The following is a 22,608-nucleotide window of genomic DNA, read 5'->3' as shown; positions in this document are numbered from 1 at the left end:
GAGTGTACCGATCAGGGTTGGTAGCCATCGATATTCCTCTCCTCCATGCATTTGTCTAATCCTATTTTAAAGCCATCTAGGTTGGTGGCTATCACTATTTCCTGTGGGTGGGAGTTCCACAGTTTAACTGTGAGAAGGCTTTATTTGATCTGTCTTGAATCTTCCAACGTTCAGCTTCTTTGGTTGTCCACTAGTTCTAGTGAACAGAAGGAGGAATGACCACTCCCCACATTAAATGGGGGAGGGCGCCCTTTGCGTGGTTGCGTGCAGCCCCCTGGACCCTATGCGGCTCCATTAGCACAGGCTTGGCTTCGCCTCCCCCCAGGTGGGATACCTGGAGGTCTCCGCCTACCTCAGCCAGTTGCCCAATCCTGCCTGGGGAGGCGTTGCCAAGGTGACCAGGCCAGGTAGGGGGAGGGACTACCTGCCCACACAATAGGGGGAGGATCTTACCTGGGAATCGCCAGTTGGCTCCAGAGCTTCTCCCACCCTCCCCACCCTCAGTTAAGACTTCTTTTGCAGGTTAACCTTTTCTCCACAGGTACGCAGGCGCTGCTATGTCAAGGTCGCTGTTGAAGGGCCGGAAAGGAATTCTCCTGCATTGGCAGGTTTTGCCTTTCCTGTAGCAAAACGTCACAACTTTGGTGGTATCAAGGCTTGGTCGGAATCCTTTAGTCTATCTTCCCTAAATGGGGGGGGGCGTGCAGCGGTGACCCACGCCCCCCTTCTCTTTGTGACGGCGATACCAGGATTCCCCTTTAAAGGGGTTATTTGAGGGGAGGCTCTGGCCGTACGCCTAGAGGTCGTCATTGCTCTCCCCTGTGATGGTGGCGTAATGGGGGCAGGCTCTCCCTGCTTGAACATATGTTCTCCAGAGCCAGCCCATCTCCCACACACACTCTGGATAATGCTGATGTTCCCCAGATCCCCGGCGGGGGACTGGGAGGGATAAACACCCAATGCTTGAGCCAAGGTCTACACACATCTGAAACAAAATAAAGTTGTGGCCAATTTTAATCCCAGAGCACGTTGTCTTGAGTTGTTATTCCACACGGGGGCCGCCCAGGGTTTGTGGGACTCTGCCTGTCCACGCAAAACTTTTCCCTGTTCACTCCTCTTTGTTTCCTTTTCAGGCAAAGGTCACCCACCACAACTGTTCAAAGTTCCCAGCTCTTCCCAGACAACGTGTGGAGCGGCTAATCTTAAGGTTGCCGTCATTCTCCTCCTTGCCAAGTCGTTTGCTCAGCAATAATTTCTCGGAGAACTCTGTGTGTGTGTTCTTCCCCACCCCCCACCCTGACTTCCTGAACATCACCAATAATTCAGTAATCATGCTTGATGTTTCGCAAAGCAGCCTCTGTTCAAAAAAGAAAATTATTCAGCCATTGTAAAAGACAGCAGGGAAGGAAGGCAATCTAATGCTTTAGCATGAGGAGGCTGGAACTTTTCACCTCAGCTAAGCTTTCATCTCACAGAGGTGACAGCAGAACATTTCTGGATTGCTGGTGTATAGCTGCCGTTCCAGAATGAAGACCGGGTCCTTCAGAACCCCCAACATCCTGGGAGGAATTTGGATGGGGAAGGTTTTGCAAGCACCCCTACTTCGGCAGACGGCTGGAACATCACCCCAGAGGCTTTGCTGCACACAGTTGTGCAGTTGATATGCATGTGGTATGACTTGTGCTTTAGTCTCTGAGCTATGGTTATTTAAAGCTTTAGATAAAGCAAGAAGTCAAAAGAGATTTGCGATCAGCATTCCATCGAGCCAGCGATGAGTCAACAAAGCGTGCACATGGAACCGTGAAGTATTTTATTTTATTAAATTTATTTATATCCCGCCATTCCTCCCGAAGGAGTCCAGGGTGCCTGTGAATGACCGAGGCATCGGGAGCTGTGGAACTTGTCGACAGACACCTTCCAACTGGAAGCCAGCCTTCTGGAATCATTGCTCTTGTTCACCCTATGTGTGAACCATTAATTAGGAGAAGTTCTTATATACATTAGTAACAGGAAACTGCCTAACAAGGACCCTTGGATGACATGGATAATAATAATAATTTATTTATACCCCACCCATCTGGCTGGGTTACCCAGCCACTCTGGGCAGCTTCCAACAGAATAGTAAAATACAATAGTCTATTAAACATTAAAAGCTTCCCTAAACAGGGCTGCCTTCAGATGTCTTCTAAAAGTCTGGTAGTTGTTTTTCTCTTTGACATCTGATGGGAGGGCATTTCACAGGGCGGGTGCCACCACCGAGAAGGCCCTCTGCCTGGTTCCCTGTAACTTGGGTTCTCGCAGCGAGGGAACTGCCAGAAGGCCCTCGCGCTGGACCACAGTGTCCGGGCTGAACAATGAGGGTGGAGACGCTTCTTCAGGTATGGAGTCAAAGGAGTGCTAAAGGAGGATAAGGACATTGCAGAGAAACAGAATGAATTATTTCTGTCTGTTCACAGTTGAGTATATAGGGCAGATAGAATCATAGAATTGGAAGGGACCCAAGGGAATCTCAGCTAAGGGATCCATGACAGATGGCCGTCCCACCTCTGCTTAAAAACCTCCAAGGAAGGGGAGTCTACCACCTTTCGTGGGAGTCTGTTCCGCTGCCTAACAGCTCTTAGCGTCAGAAAGTTTTTCCGAATGTTTAGTCAAAATCTCCTTTCTTGTAACTTGAAGCCATGGGTTCGAGTCCTGCCCTCTGGAGCAGGAGAAAACAAGCATGCTCCCTCTTCCATGTGACAGCCCTTAAGATATTTGAAGAAGGGCTATCATATCTCCTCTCAGACTCCTCTTTTCCAGGCTAAACATACCCAACTCCTTCAACCGTTCCTCATCAGGCTTAGTTTCCAGGCCCTTGATCATCTTGGTCGCCCTCCTCTGCACATGTTCCAGCTTGTCAACATCCTTCTTAAATTGTGGTGCCCAAAATTGGACACAGTATGACCAAGGCAGAATAGAGTGGTACTATGACTTATCTTACTCTGGACACTATACTTCTCTTGATGCAGCCTAGAATAGCGTTAGCTTTGTTGCTGCTGCATCACATCACAGTGTTGACTCATGTTAAGCTTGTGATCCACCAAAACCCCTAGTAAGCCAGGTGTCCCCCATCCTATATTTGTGCATCTGGTTCTTCCTGCCTAAGTACAGAACCTGACATTTGTCCCTACTGAAATTCATTTTATTCACTTGCTCCCTCTTCTCCCAGTGCCTGAACTTGCAAGAAAGGAGTCTGAGAAACTCAGGCAGATAGAAGGGATGAGAGACAAAGTTCTAGGCCCAACAGACAAACTAAAAATTGGTAAATTGCCAGGCCTGGATAAAATCCATGCAAGAGTTCTTAGAATCATAGAATCATAGAGTTGGAATAGACCACAAGGGCCATCGAGTCCAACCCCCTGCCAAGCAGGAAACACCATCAGAGCACTCCTGACATATGGTTGTCAAGCCTCTGCTTAAAGACCTCCAAAGAAGGAGACTCCACCACACTCCTTGGCAGCAAATTCCACTGTCGAACAGCTCTTACTGTCAGGAAGTTCTTCCTAATGTTTAGGTGGAAGAACATGAAGAACTAAAAATGTGGCATTGCTGATCTTCTGACTAAACTGTGCAACTTGTCCCTCAGATCAGCATCTCCAGGTAAGGCAAGGGAAGACACCTTGTCTGAAACCAGGAGAAATGCCACCGGTCAGTGTGGACAATATTGAACTAGGTGGATCCCAATGGTCTGACTCAATATAAGGCACCTTCCTATGACCCTATGAACATCTCTTTAGATGAAATCCAGTAGAAACTTCTTCTCTTCCTCTTCCTCTTCCTCCTCCTTTGCCTCATCGCTTCTCTTGAAATTCTATGAAAGCTTGATTCAAGGAAGAAATCTCTGAGTATGTTCCAGATTACACTTTGGGTGCAATAACAGTGATGAGTTTATTGCATGCAGAACATAACTTAGTGGCCTTCCTGGAGTTCTGTGTTGGATTCTTGCCTGCCCTTTTCGCTAACACAAGTTGATCTGATTAAAGGTTTTCTCCACTTATCGGGAATAGCACTGGTAAAAAGCTACATGGGGCACTGGCCTCCAGAAATTCCACAATGTCCCACTCTAGCTTTGAAGACTCAACACCAGACATCATCCTATATTTACAGCTAAAGCAATTACAAACTTGTTCTAAATCAAAAAGAATGCTGAGACTCCCAAGGTGCTGAATCCCATGCCGAGTCCCAGATATATATTTATGGATTTGTGCAAAAATCATAGCATTCACGGTAGTCACACATCATGGAAAAGAGGTGTTGGGATTCCTGGAAGTTGACGTAGCCATTCACAAAATGTGTCTCCCAACCTGAATTTATTTCTGAGCTTTGAAATTACTTGGTTTTTTTGTTTCTTTTTCTTCTTCTTTGGTCTCTCTCCCTCTCCCCCACAAATTTACAGATCTCTACATGTGCCCAGTTTTAAAATTGCCATGGATCTGAAGGCTGTAAAAAGCCTTCCCCCATTCATTAATTATGCCCACAAAAAGCACTGTTGATATGGCTACGGTTGGCTAAGCTTGGGGGGGGCGGTCATGGTGTTCTGCAAGAGCAGAGGAACACATGCACACACCAGTAAAACGACTTGGAAAAAATAGCCTTGAATAAGCCATATGACAGATCGTGAAGCTGAGGCTCCAATACTTTGGCCACCTCATGAGAAGAGAAGACTCCCTGGAAAAGACCCTGATGTTGGGAAAGATGGAGGGCACAGGGAGAAGGGGGCAACAGAGGACCAGATAGTTGGACAGTGTTCTCGAAGCTACCAGCATGAGTTTGACCAAACTGCGGGAGGCAGTAGAAGACAGGAGTGCCTGGCATGCTCTGGTCCAGGGGGTCATGAAGAGTCGGACACGACTAAACGACTAAACAACAACAAAAGTCATATGAACAGTCACATCAAGACTGCTTGTTTACAGTGTGCGCATAGGCAGTTAAGAGTGGAGTTGAGGGAAAGGCAGTTGACTTGGAGAAACTGAAAACTGTTGTGAACCAGAGGCTCAAATTCCAGAAATAATTTTGGGAGTTCTCCTAGTCCAACCAAAAATTAGGAGTAGCTGAACACAGGGCAGACGAACCCCTGAGATATTGACAGAATATAATGGGGGAAATCCACACATCATCCTTATAGATTCACTGCTGATCACCAGAATGATAAAAGATGCTCTTTTTTGCAATGTATATTTTTAAAGAAGGGTGAATACTAATCTGGGTTATTTGCAAGCAGGACTGTAGCCCTCACCTCTTGCCCCCACTTCTCCCTTTTAAAAAAAAAATTTCCATTTTTATTAAAGGTTATGTTCTTGCTTCGCATCTCTGAGAAAACTTCAAGGTTATCTCCCTCTTTGCTTGTCTCTCTGAGGACTGCAGTGGAGGTAATTGGGAAGAGTCAAGCGAGAAAGGCAGCAGTGACCAGAATAGAATCAGTGTGGAATGTAAATTGACTTGGGCCGGATCCTCACATACCTTTACATCACTTGATGTTGCTGCATTTATTGTTGGACTCCAATTCCTATCAGACCCAGCTAGTATGGATGGTGGTGTGATGGGATGATGAGCTGCTTGTGCGTAGAACGCTAGTCCCTCAGAGTTTGGTTAAGTCCGCAAACCTCTGTCTATAGGGGAGCCCCTTAAGCATGGCTCCGTCAGTCACTGGCAGATTCCGACAGTGGTTGCTTCCGGAATCTCTTCCAACATAAAAGCTCCTTCACGGAAACTCGTCTTCTGGATTCACGGCGTGACAGTTTCCGGCGAGGAGTGGGTGTCCCTATAGGAGGTCCTGAAACCTCCCCACTGCCTTTGCTGGAAATGTCTCTGAGCCATCCCTCCCTCTCACTTTCCCTCGGAGCTCCTTCTCTCCCCCTGCTGGTTCCCTCTTCAGCTGCTGAGTCTCTCCCAACCTCTGTGAGCCCCTCCACCTCCTGTCTCTCCGATGGCAGTTCCCTGACAGGTGGTAAAGGATGAATGATGGGAGCTGTAGACCTGAAACATTAGTAGGTCCTCAAGTTCTGCATCCTTGCTGTAAGCATGTGGCTATGCTAGAGTATTTGGAGTTTGTGGCACAATCTACTGTTGTCAGGAGTCCAGGTTCCCCGCTTTGATAACACAGTAAGCATAGGTAATTGAAAAGGAGGATTTATTGCAAAAACAGATAGCTCCAGAAGACTCGAACAAAGCCTCCAGCATCATTACTCAAGATGACCCTTCTGAAGATTCCTTCCGGTGTCTACAGAAGATATTGAACTTACGACCCTTACGTCTCTTGTTTTGCTTTCTATCTAGCAGCTCTCCCATTCACCAACTTCAGAACCCATTCAAGTCTCAAAACACATCTGGTGCCTGGCTAATTTCTAACACTGCTTAGCCACTGTGACTAATACAGCGCTGAACTCGCTGCACATTTTTATTTATTTTATTTTTATTTATTAAATCTGTATACTGCCCTTCATCCAAAGATCTCAGGGTGGTTCGCAGCGTAAAAATTACAAAACAAAAGCACAAAATACAGAAAACAAAAACAAAACAAACCCATAACTGCTCCCCTTCTACAAACACAAGTTAAAGGACATAGACCGTTAAACAGCCCTGGGCCCGGTGAAAGAGGAATGTTTTCACTTGGTGCCTAAAGGTGCACAATGAAGGGGCCAGGCGAGCCTCCCTGAGGAGAGCATTCCACAAACTGGGAGCCACTGCAAAAAAGGCCTGTTCTCATGTTGCCACCCTCTGGACCTCTTGTGGCGGAGGCACATGAAGAAGGACCTCGGATTATGATCTCAGGGTCCAAGTCGGCTCATACGGGGAGAAGCAGCCCTTGAGATATTTACTTAGTTCTTCTTAGGTTTTCCCTGCTTAGCAGGCTTGAGCAGCATGGACCGCACATCCTACACCCAGTGGCGTAGCGTGGGGGGTGCAGGGGGGGCCGGCCGCACCGGGCGCAACATCTGGGGGTTAGGGTTAGGGGGCGCAAATCCACGGGTTAGGGGGCGCAAATCCACGGGTTAGGGGGCACAAATCCACGGGTTAGGGGGCGCAAATTACTTGCCTTGCCCCGGGTGCTGACAACCCACGCTACACCACTGCCTACACCTCCCCACAAGAAGGGGGTAAGAAGAAAAGAGACAGCTCTATCTAGAAATACTAGGAAGAAGAAAATTGAAGTTATAGCCTAGCACTGAGCAAGTCCTGTGAGTAGCTACCTGGGATGTTAAGAGAGAGAGAGGTCACTGAACTCCATTTCTGCAAAACAATTCCACAGAGCTCTTTAAATCCTTGTTATGTCTTTCTTCTTTTATTTCTCCACAATCCCTGAAGCCCTACCTGACGGCAGTGGGCTGCAGAAGCCGAACAGGACTAAGGGAAAATGTTTTACATTTCCCATTTGTCACATGTTATAAGCTGGGCTTCACACTCCTGCTGTGTCAGAACCACGCAATTTGAAAACTTTGAAATTTTGGTTGCAATCTTGTGCACAACCGCAAACCTCAGTGCAGTTCGTTTGGCTTCCGTCCGAGGCATTCTGAACTGGACTACTCTACAGGCTTGTACAGTGGTACCTTGGGTTAGAGACGCTTCAGGTTACACACTCCGGTAACCCAGAAATAGTACCTCGGGTTAAGAACTTTGCTTCAGGATGAGAACAGAAATTGCGCAGCAGCAGCAGCATGGCAGCAGCGGGAGGCCCCATTAGCTAAAGTGGTATCTCAGGTTAAGAACAGTTTCAGGTTAAGAATGGACCTCCAGAACAAATTAAGTTCTTAACCCAAGGTACCACTGTATGAAATTCAAGAGAGAGCTCTCCCATGAATTAACAAAACAGACTACGATGGCAGAGTGTTCCCTTCTTAAGGACTTTTCACAAGTAGTGCATTTTACAATAAATGTAGCTTGTTTGTTTTTCTTTGCCCACGGTTGTATTTCTGGGCTTAGAACAAAGTGAACCAATTTTCTGAATGTATTTTACTGGGGAAGGAGAATGGTTTGCTTAGCTCAATTCCAAATTGAGGCGAGGTGAGCGTGCCCATCGGGGTACGTGAAATGGAGAAGGGGAGGAATGGCAAATCAGAGAGCAACGGGTATCCCATGTGTGTGCTTTTCGGCAGAATTTCTCAAGCTGCCGTCTTGCCCCCAGTTGATGAAGAAGAAAACTTTTCCTCTTTTTTTTTTAAAGCTGACCTTTCCTTCTTTCTACAAGTGCTAATCATTGGAGAATTTCAACGGCAATCTTTTTTAAAAAAAACAAAAATGGAGACTTAATCAATTCCGAAGTCGAGTATTTAATAGGCTTTCTTGAATAATACGATGAGGATGAAGAAGAAAGGGTGACTGGTGGTCAGGAAAAAAGCACGTTGTGATTAAGCAGGCCTTACTCTGCATTTTCCGCCCCAGAGGATCAAAGAGGGGTGCAAACTCTCCAGGGTAAATAGATGGAGGAAAAGGACTGATTGGAAAAACATGGCCTTGCTTGCGCTCAGCAACCCTCCATCACATCATCAGCTGCAGCCTGGAGCCTGAACAAACACACCTTCTCAGGAAAGGGCTTTGCCACAGAGAGAGAGAGAGAGCGCATCGCGAATCCCTCTCCTTATTAAACGCCATTCAATCCCATCCTCGCCCAGAGCCACAGCACCTCCTCTTCTGTCACACCCTTAATTGCTCAGTGCCAAGGGGGATGGTTCTGTGGCAGAGGCAGCCTGCTTCCCTACCCCGTGCTACAAAGTGCTAAATGATTAGGAAGCCTGGGAGAATTGCACCATCGCTGCTCTTCCCATCTGTTAGTAGCAGAGATGTCGGCAATGCTCTCTAAAGAGCATGAAGGCAGCCCTGGCGGATTAATCCAAAGGCCCACCTCGTCCTGCAGTCTGCTTCCAGCCAGGTGCCTTCAATGGGGAGCAGTGGCGTAGCGTGGGGGGTGCAGGGGGGGCCGGCCGCACCGGGCGCAACATCTGGGGGTTAGGGTTAGGGGGCGCAAATCCACGGGTTAGGGGGCGCAAATCCACGGGTTAGGGGGCACAAATTACTTGCCTTGCCCCGGGTGCTGACAACCCACGCTACGCCACTGATGGGGAGGACCACAAGCAGGGTGCCAGGTATTCAGAGGGATGGGGGCTCAGAAGATGGAGGTTCCATGCAGCCACCATGGCTGATCATTCAACAATGGGTTTGTACCACCCTTTAATAAGGCATCTAACCTACTAGTCATAATCACATTGATATGGCAGTGAATTCCACAAATCCGTTGTCTGACGTGTGAACTTTCCTCCTCCTTGTCCTGAACCTACATCCAGAGACCCCAGATTCTTACATTATGAAACAGCAAAACACTCTCCTCTAATTTCTCTTCACCGTTCATAATTTCATAAACTGCTTTCATGTCATGTGTCCCCGCTCCCCCCCCAAAAAACCCTCTGTTTGTCCCTGCCCCCTGGAAAGGACAGGACACCCCCAATTCTTTAGTTTTTCCTTTTGGTCAAAGTTGGGGAGCCTGGGTCCTACCAAATATTGCTGGATTCAGAGGTGGACTTTGGTTTAAAAAAAATTGTAACATTGCGCCCTGTGCAAGGCCAAAATTGGGCACCCCCAAATGGATCCTATGAATTATGGATCTTCTCAGTCTTGTGTCCCCTCAGCTCAGCAACCTGTGCTGGGGAACAGCCCGCACTGCCCTAAATGTGGTGCTGCTGAACTGTAAACCCCAGTGTTCCTAAGAAATGATTGTGTTGGTTGGGGTTGATGGGGAAGTGTTCATCCAACAATATCTGGAGGGACACAGCTTCCCTGCTTCTCATTTGCCCTGCCCACTCCCCTCTGGGTGATCTGGTGGCATGGTCCAGAGGGACAGGGCAAAGCAACATGATAGGACTACTCAGGAGGAAAGGGGGCCCTTGGGCCCTCCGAAACCCAGAGCCAACACTGCCTGGGGGGAAATGCCAACCCATCACCCATAACTTAATGTGCCTTTTGCTACCAGCTCTTTGCTCCTTGGCACTGCAAAGGTGAATAGGCTCGCCACTGCAACTGTGGAAATAGTTATGAGATTCCAGAAAAAAACATTTTATCTACCTTCTTTGTTCTTTTTTCCAAAAGTTGAACGTGCACACCTTGTTCTCCTCTCCCCGCTCTCCTCATCTGCCTCTGGCACATCTATTATGTGCATTTTTCATTAGGAGCGTTTTGCAAGCGATCTGTTGATTCACGGTATTAGAATTGCAAACAAATGCCATCATTTCCCCTGCATGTTCTTCATTTTGGATTCTGCATTGATTTCCCGGCATTGTTGGGCCACTTGAGTGACACTTCACATTGATTTCAACCCTTTTAAAGATTCCGCTCCCAGATGCACCAGCCCATCAGTTCTTCCGCAAGGATTCAAGAGTTTGCAGCAGTCAGGAAAAGGAAAAATCCCAATACACAGGCAACTCTAATGAGGGCAGACCTTGAGCTTAAATTGTGCCAGGGTCAGCCCTCAACCTTCAATGAATCTCAAGCCTGAGTTCTGGAATATGGGGAACAATAGCAAAGACCACTTATTCTCAACATATGCAGAGTCCCTCCCCTTGTATAGCCTGATTGCACAGAATTCCTGAAGATGTTTTAGCAAAGGCTACATAAGAAGGAATACAGTGGTACCTCTGGTTGTGAACGGGATCCATTCCGGTGCCCCATTCACAACATGAGCAGAACGCAACCCGTGTCTGCGTGTGCAGGGGTCACGATTCGCCACTTCTGCACATGCGTGTGATGTCATTTCGAGTGTCTGTGCATGCGCGAGCGGTGAAACCCGAAAGTAACCCTTTCCAGTACTTCCGGGTTGCCGCGGGATGCAACCTGAAAAGATTTAACCTGAAGCAAACGTAACAAGAGGTATGACTGTACTGAGTGTGTCTATCGCAAAACTGAAGTGTTCAAAGAGCATCACATACATTAACTCGGTTCTAATAAACTGGGCCAATGCTGTAATCTCTGCAATGTGGATAAGAATACGGGCTTGTTGTTAGCTTCCATCTGTCTCAAGACACAATGGAGTGCACCTCCCGGGGTGAGGTCAAACTGCTGCATTAGCAGCACCTAGGTTGGGCAGTGTGTGTGGAGGTCCTGGGCTGCCCAGATGACAAGACCCCCCTCTCAGCCTCGCTGATGTGGTCCAAAGGAAAGCAGAGCAAGACGTTTGGCACCAGCTTGGCTGCAGAAGTTGCCAGAAGGAGGCATACAAGATGCCATCCAAGCATCTTGGCTGACTGACCGAACCCAAAGGGTGCTCATCAATGGTTCCTCTTCATCCTGGAGAAGAGTGACTAGTGGGGTGCCACAGGGTTCTGTCTTGGGCCCGGTCTTATTCAACATCTTTATCAATGACTTGGATGATGGACTCAAGGGCATCCTGATCAAATTTGCAGATGACACCAAACTGGGAGGGGTGGCTAACACCCCAGAGGACAGGATCACACTTCAAAACGACCTTGACAGATTAGAGAACTGGGCCAAAACAAAGAAGATGAATTTTAACAGGGAGAAATGTAAAGTATTGCACTTGGGCAAAAAAAATGAGAGGCACAAATACAAGATGGGGGACACCTGGCTTGAGAGCAGTACATGTGAAAAGAATCTAGGAGTCTTGGTTGACCACAAACTTGACATGAGCCAACAGTGTGACGCGGCAGCTAAAAAAGCCAATGCAATTCTGGGCTGCATCAATAGGAGTATAGCATCTAGATCAAGGGAAGTAATAGTGCCACTGTATTCTGCTCTGGTCAGACCTCACCTGGAGTACTGTGTCCAGTTCTGGGCACCACAGTTCAAGAAGGACACTGACAAACTGGAACGTGTCCAGAGGAGGGCAACCAAAATGGTCAAAGGCCTGGAAACGATGCCTTATGAGGAACGGCTAAGGGAGCTGGGCATGTTTAGCCTGGAGAAGAGGAGGTTAAGGAGTGATATGATAGCCATGTTGAAATATATAAAAGGATGTCACATAGAGGAGGGAGAAAGGTTGTTTTCTGCTGCTCCAGAGAAGCGGACACGGAGCAATGGATACAAACTACAAGAAAGAAGATTCCACCTAAACATTAGGAGGAACTTCCTGACAGTAAGAGCTGTTCGACAGTGGAATTTGCTGCCAAGGAGTGTGGTGGAGTCTCCTACTTTGGAGGTCTTTAAGCAGAGGCTTGACAACCATATGTCAGGAGTGCTCTGATGGTGTTTCCTGCTTGGCAGGGGGTTGAACTCGATGGCCCTTGTGGTCTCTTCCAACTCTATGATTCTATGATTCTATGATCTTAGGGATTTGTGTAGCATTTACTCCTGAGCCTTTTCTTCTCCCAAAGATATCCCACACAGCAGCAGAGGTTTGGAGCAGAGTTTTATTTCTCCTAGACGGGCTACCTTCCCAGGTTGATGAACCCCACCTGCCCCTCACTTCCCTCTACACGAGCGAAACTGCCTTCTTGACTGTTGAACCCATTACAACGGTACCTCGCTTTAAGTACTTAATTCATTCCGGAGGTCCGTTCTTAACCTGAAACTGTTCTTAACCTGAAGCACCACTTTAGCTTATGGGGCCTCCTGCTGCCGCCGTGCCGCAGGAGCCCGATTTCTGTTCTTATCCTGAAGCAAAGTTCTTAACCTGAAGCACTATTTCTGGATTAGCGGAGTGTGTAACCTGAAGCATATGTAACCTGAAGTGTATGTAACCCAAGGTATCACTGTATTGGTCTCATCTGCTCAATCCACCGCAGCCTGTCTTCACATGCAGGGGAAGTCCAAATACGATTAGTAAAATAAGGTCTTCCTGGATCACAGTTACCCCAGCTCTGACAAAGAACTTGTGGCAGGTGCTAGATTTGCACTCAGGACAATCGCATTAGAGGAAAGATAAGGGCCGGGCTTTTTTTCAGCCGGAACTTGCCGGAACTCAGTTCCAGCCACTCTCAGATGGGTGCCATTGCCATCATAACAGAACAAGGGAGGCATTTGTGGTGAGTTCCGGCACCTCTTTTTCTAGAAAAATTGCACCGGATGAGGGAGAAATGTGTTCCATTCATGCGAGCCTACCTAAGCTGACTTAAAGGCTGCTGTTGTCTGAAATTTGCATTTTGCGATAAAGTTGTTATACCAAAAGATGCAAACAGATACGTGTGTCCTTGCACACACTAGCAAAGAGATGTGCTTTATTTGCTGTTGTAATCACAGGTTTGCCATGAGGCAGCTCCTTAGATTAGCACTGGTGCAGGAAACTTGAAAAGCATGGGCATATGTACATGTGCCAATGCTTCTTTCAATACTCGGGTACATTCTCCTGGGAGCACATCTAGGACCCCCAGACCAGCATACTGCAATGTGCAAAGTTACATCAGATACCTCCACATGAGGTCCACACTTTGCATCTTTGCCTTTGGGAACACCCTGGTGTTTCTCACAAGGATTATGATGTGCTGAGCTGCCCTTAGGCGCACACTTTTACACATCTAATTTGTACATCGGCTGCCTCCTTCTTGCTTTTACCAAAGGTGTCCTGGGCTATGAAGACACTCAAACTCAGGACGCAAGTGAGAAACGTACTAAGAGGAAGGCACGCTTGGGAAATCCACACCGGGATCAACTCCCACCCAGAAACCAGTGTCCCCACTGTGGAAGGACGTGTGGATCCAGAATTGGCCTCCACAGTCACTTACGGACTCACTGTTAAAACCGTGTTTATGGAAGACTATCTTACTCGGCTACGAGTGATCGCCCAAGAAGAAGAAGAAGGTGTTTCTCACAAGGATCATGATGTGCAGAGCTTCCCTTAGGTGCACACTTTTACACATCTAATTTGTACATCAGCCACATCCTTCTTGCTTTCAGCCCCAGGTGAATGAAAACCCCAAATCTGGTACACCTCCAATACTGCAATCGGAATCAATAAATGTAAATAGGCAGATTTGCCAGCTCCAAATAATTTATTCCAAGAGCAGAATTTTTTGAATTTTCTTGGTGCTCAGTGTGGAGAGCTCTGCCCTTTGAAGAGCTCCCCTCATTATGCTCTTGTGCTAGCAAATGGCTGATTGATTTTATTGCTGTGGCAAAGATCTAGGAATATGAACTGCTCGGTGCACCAGAATGTCACCAGCGTAACTTGTATTGTAAATAGCCACTGACACGCTGACTTCATTGTTAATGTAAGAGCTGTAAGAGGCTATTAATTTCATTATTGCTCAATCAGCAATGAGCACATGTGCCACCATAACCTCCCAAGCTGCTTGGCTGGTTTCAGCAGAGAGGGTGGAAAATGCCATCAGGAGAGCTGGAAACTTAACTGGGAAACAGCAGAAGATTATTGATGGCGTGACTTATTAGGAAACGGCACCCAATTCTCAGAACGCCATGAAATGGGTGAGATTATTATTATTATTACTACTAACTGTTCAAGGTGCAGTACTCCGAACAACAGTCCTTTAAGGTGGGCCAGTACCATTATCAAAGTGCAGAAGGGGCCAAATCCTATTCAAGAGGCGGGGAAGGGAAGGGAAGCCAATCCATGCAAGCAAGAAATAAAAAGTGGTGATGGTGTTTTTTCATTTTTGGGGTTTGGTTGTTGGTTGGTTGGTTTCTTAGGATTCACCATGCACATGTTTCCAAGAATAGGCTTCTCTGGCAACCCTTGCACAGTTAAAACAGCAATTAAGCCTAAAGAAGACGGAATTAAAACACTGGTATAGTGTCCTGTCTTTTTAAGACATACAAAATGCTTGCAAAACACTCTGAAGCCCCCACTGATTTCAAAGGGGCAGTTTTTTAAAAACTGAATTACGGAACTTGAAACTGCTCAACGGTAAGCAGGATTGTGTCCGATTTTTGATAACAACATGCTTTTGAAATAAAATACTGCACTGGTCTCCTTATACAAATTGCCCTACAAATCATTTTTATGTACTGGTTATAGCAAACTGCAAAAGAAAAAGAAAAAATCATGCTTCTTCCTCTTTCAACATCTTGCCCATTTGAAAATCATTTGCTTGGGTCTGGGGAGAGAAATCCAATATCCAGAAATAGCTGCATTCTTATTCAGCATGTAAGATCTTGCTCTTAACTTTCAATTTGCTTGGCAAAACCTTTCAGATTCTAACATTTATGCCGCTCAAAATTATATTCCCAGAAAGCAGAGAACTAGGCCACCATGAGAGGGGGGGGGGAGAGAGGAGGGGGTCCAGTGCCTTGCCCAGTAGCACCAGATCCAGAAAGTTCAGCCACAAGTCCTAGAGAGTTGTGACTATACTTCAGTGCTCACTGATTGGCCAGAAGCCATTGTGACATCAGTCCTACACCTGACTAGACATTGTGAGGACTTCCTGCTGGAATGTGAGATGCAGACAGAGTTGTCAGGCTATGGACACTTTACAAGACGGTGGTGAAAGCTGAAACACGCCTCTCGGTCAGCGAGCACTCATTGTCCATACAGATTCAGAAATGGAGAACAGGAAACACCAGGAAATATTGACTCACCTACTGAAGGTAAATGTCACCAAGGAAAGGCTCGTTCATTGGAAGGTACTCTCTGTAGGCTAGGGTTGCCAGACGTCCCCGGTTCCCAGGGACAGTCCCCAGATTTGCAAATCTGTCCCCGGACAAATTCCGTTCCTGGAATGTCCCCAGATTTGCAAATCTGTCCCTGGGAAACGTGGCAGCAGTAGCCTCAGCAGCCCGGAGCCAGCCTGGTAGCGCAGTTGGTTCTGGCTGGCTTCAGGAGCTGCTCGCTGCCATGGCGCCCGCCATTTTTCCTCACCAGAAGTCCCCATATGATGTGTTGCGCACAAGACACATCATATGGGGACTTCCAGGAGGCAAACTGGCAGGCGCCACGGCAGTGAGCAGCTCCTGAAGCCAGCCAGAGCCAACTGGCCAAGGTCACCCAGCAGCTGCATGTGGAAGAGCAGGGAATCGAACCCTGTTCACCAGATTATGAGTCCACCGCTCTTAACCACTACACCAGCTGGCTCTCATTGGGGGCCACAGATTCTCTATCCTTGCTTTATAGGTCCCAGTGAAACCTCACCGGTCCTTTGTGTTCACCTGTCCACTGCTGAGCTAGCAGTTTGGCTGCCACCCTTCAGCACTCTCCAGATGTGGTACCCAAGTGAATCAGAGGACAGAGCAGCAAATCCCACTGCTGCTGCTGCTGCTAACATGCCACTGTGGTGCAGGAAGTTAACGGAGCTAAACTCCTGGTTCCACACCCTTTACACACACAAAAAATATCCACATTATTGTGCTTCCGAGTCAGGCTCTCGCTGCCCCCTGCCCCCCTCGCCCTGCACTCCATGCTACAAATTATTAAAGAGATATTTAGCTGCCACTCCATTCCATCTAAGGAGACAAAAACCTCTTCCGCTTGAAGTCACCACAGATCCATCAGAGTCTGGCCACTGCCTGTCACTCGTGCATCACACGCCTCATTCATATTAAAGAGAGGCTGTTCTGCGGGGTTTAAACACCAGAGGAGTGTGTGTGTGTGTGTGTGTGTGTGTGTGTGTGTTTATTTTTTAAAAAATACCGATTGCTACCCAGAATGTAACGGCAAGTCAGGAGAAAATACGATTTAGAAGCAAATTCTTTTAAAAGAGGCAAATGCTGAATACTAATCCTGGCTTCCTTGGCTGGATGGCCGTTGAGCGTTCTATCGGGCACACATGTTGCATAGCTAATTTGCGTTCAGTGCAAGGATTAATAATGCATGGCTGAAATATCAATGCAAGCTCGTTCTTGGGTGCCTCTTGGTCTTTGGGCCATGAGAAACCAGCCACTCTACTCTTGCCTTGCCAGACTCCTTCAGCAATGGCCAGCCTCCAGCTGGGTTCTTCCTGTTTCCAAGGCTTGAGTCTTTCTCAGTTCAAAGAGCAGAGCAGCAAAAGATCATGGGACGCTGCCTCATATTCCATTGGTCCATCTAGCCCAGTGTTGTGTACCGGGTTTCATAGAGAGCAGTTCTTTCCCACCACTACCTAGTGGCCAGGACTGGCTGGATGCTGAGGAGTAGGGGGGGCACCAACTGGGGAACCCCTAAGGGAAGAAGGCTCAGAGCCTGGGGAGTGTTGGTAAGACGATGATGAATGGTCAGAGGGAGAAGAGGCAGCAGTCTGGGAGGAGGAGGTGTAGGAAGCTGAAGGGGCAACAGGCTTTAGTGAGCAAGAAGAGCCTGTGGCAGAGGGCAGTCCTGATTCAGAGGCGGGAGAGGAGGAGTGGCAAGGGACAGAGATAAGTCAGGCTGCTGAAGAATCCAGGGAATCTCCCCCCTCCTGCTGCAACCAGCTCCCTCCCCCCCCCCCCGGTCTCCCAGGACACAGAGAGAAATGAAAAGAGCAGATGAGAGATTGATTGCGGACGCAGTCTCCAGTTGCTTGGAGGGGAAACCTGGAGAGGAGGGGACCTAGGCACCTGTGGGAAGGCATGTTAGGATATAGTTCCATTCCACCTTAAAAGGAGCAGGCATAACTGGTGTGTCACATGCCTGTTTACTTCCAGCAGTCTGCTGGGAACTTCCATTTGTATATAGCTTTTGTGTTGTTGCTGTTTTGCTGGAGAGGAAGGGAAGCAGACATGTTTTCCTCTGTTCCTGAACTATGCTGAATAAAATGCTGTACATTATGCTTACACACTTCTCTGTCCGCCTCTTCTGCTGTGAGAAGATTTACACACTCTGCTGACAGAGCGTGCATGGGTCTCTAAATGTATCTGAGGCTCGTGTCGCTGATTGATGCTGTTCCAAGGGAGACCGGCTGCCGGCCGGTGGCTGCAGCCAGCTGGGGGCCTACCTGATGCCTGCCTGATGCCCCTGTCTTCCCGGTAGTGTCCCAACACTTCAGTCCTTGCAACTGCCTCGTTAGGGCAAGACCTATTTGGAAGAGTTGCTGGGATCACTAAACCTGCGCTGTTCCGGTTTCTTCGAATAATTCTTCGTTAACTTCGCTGAAACCAGTGTTTTTTAATTGCTGACATACACCTGACTCTGGTTTGTGACTTCAGGAACGTTTTGTGAATGGCACAGGTCCAACTGCGACCATGTGGAGAGATCTCTGGATGCCAGGTTGCCAACTGACATCTCCACCTAGCTGGCTGGCACTGCACATGGTAACATTGCAACAAAGGAAACATGTCTTGTGCTTCTACGCTGCCATGTGATTCAGATTAGCCCAAGCTTACCCAGTGAGCTTCATGGCTGTGTCGGGATTCGAACCCTGATCTCTCAGACCCTAGTCCAGCATTCCAATTATGCCGCCACACCGGTTTCCTAGAGTACTTCTGATATGGGGCAGCTATATAAATTAAGTAGGTCAATAAATATGTGAAAAGCAAAGCACCACTTGGAGTAGGATCTGAAATATTTTCGCTGAAGTTTGAATTTGTTTTATTCTGGATTGTTTTATTTCATGTTTTAACGTGTTATAAACTGCTTTGAGAATTTTTTAATTTAAAATACAAAGCGGTCTAGAAATGAAATGAATAATCAGTATTAAAAACAATAACAAATTTCATTATAAAAACAAAAACAAAATGGGGTTTAGACATTCCATTGTGAACTAGGTTTAAGGTGCTATTTGGCAATTAGCTTATATATCGGAGTTTCTAACATTGTGAGATTGCTGACATAACATATGCGAAGGAAAGGAATGCAAACACTGTTATTATTTGCGATGCAAACCATATTAAGCGGTAGTGACGTCATCAAAGGGCGACGTCACGATAAAGCAAACGTTCAGTCTGCTACCTGTAAGCCGTAATGAGAAGAGCAGTAAGATCACATAGCACACAACCTGAAGGTCATGTCAGCCAGAGTAGTCCTTGAGGGTAATCGAGTGGAGCAATCCTTGCATTATTACTTGGCGGAAATTATTCATGCTGGTGAAATGATTGCAAAAGAGTCCCGATAATGTATATTTCAGTCAGAGAGATCAGAGGCAAAAGTAAGTGGATCAGCAGAACACCTGAGGAAAGTGATGCTTTTACATACGACGCATCGTAATTGTGGTCAAGAGATGCTGCACTTCAGCAGCAACAAGTCATTTTCTGCACCACTGGTCTGTCAAAATATTTTCTGCCCATGTATAAAATGCAAAGAGGAGGAGGAGGAACAGAGGGTGGAAATGAATTGCCAAGCCTATGTGCCCTTGGAAAACGAGGTCCCACCAAAAGATGCCAGGCCCAAGGCCAGAATCTAAACTGGGAAGCCACACAGAACCACCTTTAGATTCAATGCATTTTTTTGTCTTTGGAGGATTCGGGATAATTTTTGTTGTTGTTGTTCAAAACTATTGCCACGTGGATAAAGAAACTCTAGTTGGGGGTCTTCTCTGTAGCCAAATAAAATGAAAGGCGTTTGTCAGAGCTCAAGCCCACCTCAGACATCAAGCTGGCGACTCTCCGGCTAATGGAAAGAACTACAGGAAGACCAGCCGTGGGGAGCGTCTTCACTGCGGTAGGCCAGAGGTGGACACCCTCCTGACCCAGGAAAAAGCTTCTTGTCGAGGAGCAACTGGGAGATCTGCTTTTGTTGCATGGGTTTTCTATTCTCCTCCTTGCTCTGTCTCTGATATAGCCTTGGACTTCCCTCTCAGCTGCCCAGGAGACAGGCCTGGCAGCATAAAATATGCCAATGCAAGAGGACCAGAGGACTCCAAGGAAGGAGGGGGGGACAGAAGCCACAGTGGTGCTGAGCGCTCTGATCTTACACGCATTTCCACCAGCACAAGGAAATTGGAATAACATCTGATAAATCGCAGCGCGCTCTATGGAATCACCCCAAAATCAAACCGTTGTTTTTCTTTTTCTCGTTGGGAAACTCTCTTTGAACTGAAGCGGCATCATCTCAGACAATTCAGTTCTGGTAATTACAGCACTATCTTGCCGCAATTAAAATATAATGACTCCACTATTTAAAAACAGAAAAACCAACCCTCTACCTTCAAAAGGCACGAAGCCATACCCTGACACCAGTCCAACACATTACGGTTTTGATTACCTAATTACAAGCTAATTCATTTAAACTATAACCTCATTTATGCAGCCACCTTGAAGGACATGAAATTTATCCACTTCAGAGAGATGCACAGCAGCCACACATACCTTCCAATGCTGGACAGAGAAAATCAGATATGCTAGCAAGTCTTTTAACACCAAACACTGGCATAGGCAGAGTGCGTAGCCATGGTTACCACCAATCAGGTTTATTGCCCTAACCCTGGTTAAAATCCTCTCCTCCAAAAAATATAGTTGATGCTTGGTTTAGCTTATCCAAGTGAAGCCTTGCCCCTTGAATAGGGAGACATCAACAAGAGTTTGACGTTGCTGGCCAGGGTGCTGCCTAAACCAAGGTTTGCAAAGTGCAAATGTTATCACTTAGTCATGGTTAACACAAACTCATTTCAAATAAGGATTTTCTTAACTTGATTTGCAGCCAATCCTTTTCTGTGTTTTAGGTATTCTGAACTAGTTCCTAATCTAGTTCCTAACTCCATCTCCTCAAAGTACTGCGAAAGAACGATGTCAATCAACATTTGGTGATCTCCTTCTACCAGTCCACAATAGAAAGTGTCCTTTCATACTGCATCACGGTGTGATAATAATAATAATAATAATAATAATAATAATAATAACAACAACAACAACAACAACAACAACAACAACAACAATAATATTTTATTATTTGTACCCCGCCCATTTGGTTGGGTTTCCCCAGCCACTCTGGGCAGCTTCCACAGAGACCAAAAATACACTAAAATGTCACACATTACGCTGTGATACGCTGGTTTGACAACTGATAGGAAGTGCCTACAGAGGGTGGTGAATACAGCATAAGATATTATGGGCTGTCCATGAATCTGCTGGATGAAATAGCGGAAGAACGTTGCCTCAGGAGAGTGAGGAAAATTCTCAGGGATGATTCACACCCTGGCCGGCACTTTTTTGATCTCCTGCCCTCAGGCAGAAGATATAGAAGCACGATTAGTCGCACCAACAGGGTAAAGAACAGCTTCTATCCGTGGGCTGTTAGGCTGCTGAATGAAAAGATAACAACAGGGCAACTGACTTTCGGGTTTGGTGGGTTTGCGTCAGTAAACGAGGGGAATTAAGACTAAGAGAGCTGAGTGGGGGGGGTGCTCGTGTAATCTCACTGTATACAAGTTGTACAAGTGACAATAAAGTATTTCAGTTTCAATCATAACCATGGTTATGTAAAACAAACCATGGTTGAGCATGACGTCTCCATAGGACCTCGGTCAGATGGGGAACACATTTTGAAATCAAACCAGTCTGAAGCTATGGTAGCTGCACCTCAAAGGAACCCAATATGTGAGCGCTTGTGTGAGCAATTACTGCCGGCAAAGTTGCCGTAGGATTAGTGCGGATTGTATATTATTTTCAAGTATTATTGGGGCTGTACTTGCAAAGCATTGTTTTGCCTAGGGGTATACATTAGTCGTTTCTAACACCATTAATCACTTTCTTCTATCAGTCAAGTTGTTTGGGGCAAGAGGAATAAAGCAAGAAATGACTGTTATCAGAGAGCAGTACCATTAACTACCCTGTAATCAGACCAAAAAGAACACCCCAAAAGAGGCTGCAATGTGTCTGCCTTCCAGAACTGCTTCTATATAAATCTATAGAGTTCTCTTTCCACATGGGTGTAATTATAGCAACATAATTTATGCACTCAGATACGCTGCATATATATATATATATTGCCACACAGGTGGGTGGCTGTGCAATAAGAATAGCTCTAAACCCCTATTTAAATATATGATAGCTATTCAGAGTGTTTGACATCTCTGGTATAAAGAGACATTCTCAAACTGTAATAATAATAATATAAGTGCTTGCTGCTCCCCTCAAATGTCAATTTCTTTCTGGTTCTTCTACCGCCCCAAAGATGGAACACTTCCCAGCAGATGGGATGATCTTAAAAAGGAGTAAGAGAGAGAGATTCCCTGGCAGTCAATTAAGAGTTGGGATGAACTGGCTGTGCTTAAAATAACAAACAAACAGTCTAGATTCCTTCAAGTATTTCAGCGTGCATTCAAAACTGCTGATTTCGCCTATTGTCAAGCACAATTGAACAATGCCACGGAAAAACAACTTGATATATATATTTAAAAAAAACCTCTTTATTAACAGAATCCGGGAGACAAACAGGTATTTTGGTACATTGTCTAACAAACACGTCTATCAGCATCTTGGTGCATGTGTGTGCTCTCATGCTGATGTCTCCATCAAATCTATTTCTTCCAGAGTCCTTTACTGTCAAGAGACGTTAAAAATATCTGGACTCCAAGATGCTGGAACAAAGGAAGGGTGTTTTGTTTTGTTTCAAAGTGCTTTCAGATGAGCCGGCTCCAAAACAGTCGCTGGCTGTCATATATCCCTCCAATCCTCATTTGCACATCAGATTCTGCTTCGGTTATTTGAATTATTTGCTTCAATTTTTGCTTCAGTTACTCAAGGTTATCTTCTCAATGGACCTTCTACCAGTGAAACATATGCCCTATCGTCGTGTGCTGGCTGGGGCTGATAGAAACTATAGCCCAAGAATTTCTGGAGGGCATCAGTTTT

General features: G+C 46.5%; 1 protein-coding gene and 1 long non-coding RNA gene across 3 annotated transcripts in view; one reads left to right on the top strand and one right to left on the bottom strand.

Moving 5' to 3' along the window:
* PLXNA4 (plexin A4) overlaps positions 1 to 22,608 on the bottom strand; it is a 600,353-nt gene that overhangs the window by 472,702 nt on the left and 105,043 nt on the right. The window lies entirely within an intron of this gene.
* On the top strand, positions 15,381 to 17,655 carry LOC310687079. Its single transcript, XR_014516198.1, has 2 exons — positions 15,381 to 15,519; positions 16,043 to 17,655. It is a non-coding gene; the product is annotated as an uncharacterized lncRNA (long non-coding RNA).

The sequence above is a fragment of the Podarcis liolepis genome (genome assembly GCF_965112155.1).
Source record: "Podarcis liolepis genome assembly, chromosome: 10".
NCBI classification, from domain to species: Eukaryota; Metazoa; Chordata; class Lepidosauria; order Squamata; family Lacertidae; genus Podarcis; species Podarcis liolepis.
The sequence above is the reverse complement of the archived record's forward strand: the minus strand, read 5'-3'. Positions and strand labels throughout refer to the sequence as shown.